Source organism: Perca flavescens, chromosome 9 (genome assembly GCF_004354835.1).
Source record: "Perca flavescens isolate YP-PL-M2 chromosome 9, PFLA_1.0, whole genome shotgun sequence".
NCBI classification, from domain to species: domain Eukaryota; kingdom Metazoa; phylum Chordata; class Actinopteri; order Perciformes; family Percidae; genus Perca; species Perca flavescens.
The window spans coordinates 38,003,403-38,007,180 of NC_041339.1; the positions used below are offsets into that span (position 1 = coordinate 38,003,403).

General features: G+C 42.6%; 1 protein-coding gene across 1 annotated transcript in view; it reads left to right on the top strand.

Annotated features, from left to right (window-relative positions):
• The window catches only part of LOC114561491 (ephrin-A2), a 366,950-nt gene that overhangs the window by 19,320 nt on the left and 343,852 nt on the right, over positions 1-3,778 (top strand). The gene's annotated exons all lie outside the window — the stretch shown is intronic.

The window sequence follows — 3,778 nt, forward strand, 5'->3', positions numbered from 1 at the left end:
GCTGAAAAAGGGTAAAAAAAACTGTCAGAAAAAGTGACAAAAATTGGGGCAGAAAAAGGGTAAAAAAAAGTCAGAAAAAGTGACTAAAAATGGACGAAAAATTGACAAAAACGTCAGAAAAATTGTCCAAAAAATAGGGACAAAAATGGCAGAAAAAGGGTCAAAATTTCAGACAAAGTGACAAAAACGTCTACTAACTACTAACGACTATTTTGACCCGAGAGGACTACAAGAGCACGAGGGTTAACCAGAGACAATGTTTTCAGGGCAGAACGTGTCCCAGAGAGAGAGAGACAGACAGAGAGACAGACAGACAGACAGACAGACAGCTTTACACCGGGACTAAAGATCTTTCTTCTCTCTCCTCCCTCCGATGCCAGGCCGTTCCTTTCATTCATTCGTCACCTGACACAAACTAAATCTGCCTTTTCTCTGCCTCTCGTCCAGACAGACAGACACACACAGACACACACACACACACACACACACACACACACACACACACACACACACACACACACACCTGAGCCTGAGTGGCCTGCCTTGTGTCGGTGTCTAGAGTTAATGGGATTATGCATATAGCAGCGCTCCTAAAGCGACCGATTCAAGTGTTTAACGGAGATTATGGCAACGGTCGGGCGGCTCAGGCCCTCGCCGGCTGAATGAGGAGACGCACAAAGAGAAGAAGAAGAAGAAGAAGAAGAAGAAGAAAGGAAGCAGCTGGCGGGACGGGGGAGTAAGGGTGAGGGGGGAGGGGTGAGGGAGGGGTGAGGGAGGGGTGAGGGGTCGGCCCGCTGACTGACGGCTCTGAAGCTCCGTTCACAAAGTTGATTTTGGGCCCTAAAATATCAGAAAATGGTGAAAATTACTCTACTGCTGTCTCTCTACATACTACTCTCTACTGCTGTCTCTCTACATACTACTCTCTACATATTACTCTCTACTGCTGTCTCTCTACATACTACTCTCTACATACTACTCTCTACTGCTGTCTCTCTACATACTACTCTCTACATACTACTCTCTACTGCTGTCTCTCTACATACTACTCTCTACATACTACTCTCTACTGCTGTCTCTCTACATACTACTCTCTACATACTACTCTCTACTGCTGTCTCTCTACATACTACTCTCTACTACTGTCTCTCTACATACTACTCTCTACTGCTGTCTCTACATACTACTCTCTACTGCTGTCTCTCTACATACTACTCTCTACATACTACTCTCTACTGCTGTCTCTCTACTACTCTCTACTGCTGTCTCTCATACATACTCTCTACTACTGTTGTCTCTACATACTACTCTCTACTGTTGTCTCTCTACATACTACTCTCTGCTGTTGTCTCTACATACTACTCTCTACTGCTGTCTCTCTACGTACTACTCTCTACTGCTGTCTCTCTACATACTACTCTCTACTGTTGTCTCTACATACTACTCTCTACATACTACTCTCTGCTGTCTCTCTACTGCTGTCTCTACATACTACTCTCTGCTGCTGTCTCTACATACTACTCTCTGCTGTCTCTCTACATACTACTCTCTACATGCTGTCTCTCTACATACTACTCTCTGTCTCTACTGCTACTCTCTACATACTACTCTCCATACTACTCTCTACTGCTGTCTCTCTTGCTGTCTCTCTACATACTACTCTCTACTGCTGTCTCTACATACTACTCTCTACTGTCTCTCTACATACTACTCTCTACTGTTGTCTCTACATACTACTCTCTACTGCTGTCTCTCTACATACTACTCTCTGCTGTCTCTCTACATACTACTCTCTACTGTTGTCTCTCTACATACTACTCTCTACTGTTGTCTCTCTACATACTACTCTCTACTATTTGTTCTCTACATATACTACTCTCTACTGTTGTCTCTCTACATACTACTCTCTACTGTTGTCTCTCTACATACTACTCTCTACTGTCTCTCTACATACTACTCTACTGTTGTCTCTCTATATACTACTCTCTACTGCTGTCTCTACATACTACTCTACTGTTGTCTCTCTACATACTACTCTCTACTGTTGTCTCTACATACTACTCTCTACTGTTGTCTCTCTACATACTACTCTCTACTGTTGTCTCTACATACTACTCTCTACTGTTGTCTCTACATACTACTCTCTACTGTTGTCTCTCTACATACTACTCTACTGTTGTCTCTCTACATACTACTCTCTACTGTTGTCTCTCTACATACTACTCTCTACTGTCTCTCTCTATATACTACTCTCTACTGTTGTCTCTACATACTACTCTCTACTGCTGTCTCTCTACATACTACTCTCTACTGTTGTCTCTCTACATACTACTCTCTACTATTTGTCTCTCTATACTACTCTCTACTGTTGTCTCTCTACATACTACTCTCTACTGCTGTCTCTCTACATACTACTCTCTGCTGCTGTCTCTCTACATACTACTCTCTACTGTTGTCTCTCTACATACTACTCTCTACTGCTGTCTCTCTACATACTACTCTCTACTGCTGTCTCTCTACATACTACTCTCTACTGTTGTCTCTCTACATACTACTCTCTCTGTTGTCTCTCTACATACTACTCTCTCTACTGCTGTCTCTACATACTAGTCTCTACTGCTGTCTCTCTACATACTACTCTCTACTGTTGTCTCTCTACATACTACTCTCTACTGCTGTCTCTACATACTACTCTCTACTGTTGTCTCTCTATACTACTCTCTACTGCTGTCTCTACATACTACTCTCTACTGCTGTCTCTCTACATACTAATCTCTACTGTTGTCTCTACATACTACTCTCTACATGCTACTCTCTACATACTGTCTCTCTACTGTTGTCTCTCTACATACTACTCTCTACTGCTGTCTCTCTACATACTACTCTCTACTGCTCTCTCTACATACTACTCTACTACTCTGTCTCTACATACTACTCTCTACTGCTGTCTCTCTACATACTACTCTCTACTGCTGTCTCTCTACTGCTGTCTCTCTACATACTACTCTCTACATACTACTCTCTACTGCTGTCTCTCTACTGCTGTCTCTCTACATACTACTCTCTACTGCTGTCTCTCTACATACTACTCTCTACTGTTGTCTCTACATGCTACTCTACTGTTGTCTCTCTACATACTACTCTCTTCTTTGTCTCTCTACTACTACCCTGCTGTCTCTACTGCTGTCTCTCTACATACTACTCTCTACTGCTGTCTCTCTACATACTACTCTCCACTGCTGTCTCTCTACATACTCTCTCTGCTGCTGTCTCTCTACATACTACTCTCCACTCTCTTGTCTCTCTACATACTACTCTCTGCTGTCTCTACATACTACTACTGTTGTCTCTACATACTACTCTCTACTGTTGTCTCTCTACATACTACTCTGCTGTCTCTCTCTACATACTACTCTCTACTGCTGTCTCTCTACATACTACTCTCTACATGCTGTCTCTACACTACTCTCTACATACTACTCTCTACATACTACTCTCTACTGCTGTCTCTCTACATACTACTCTACTGTTGTCTCTCTACATACTACTCTACATGCTGTTGTCTCTCTACATACTACTCTGCTGTGTCTCTACTCTCTACATGCTACTCTCACCATACTACTCTCTACTGTTGTCTCTGCTGTCCTACATACTACTCTCTGTTGTCTCTCTACATACTACTCTGTCTCTACATACTACTCTGCACAACAATGCTCTCTCTACTCTCTACTGTTCTCTCTACATACTACTCTCTGCTGTGTCTCTACATGCTACTCTA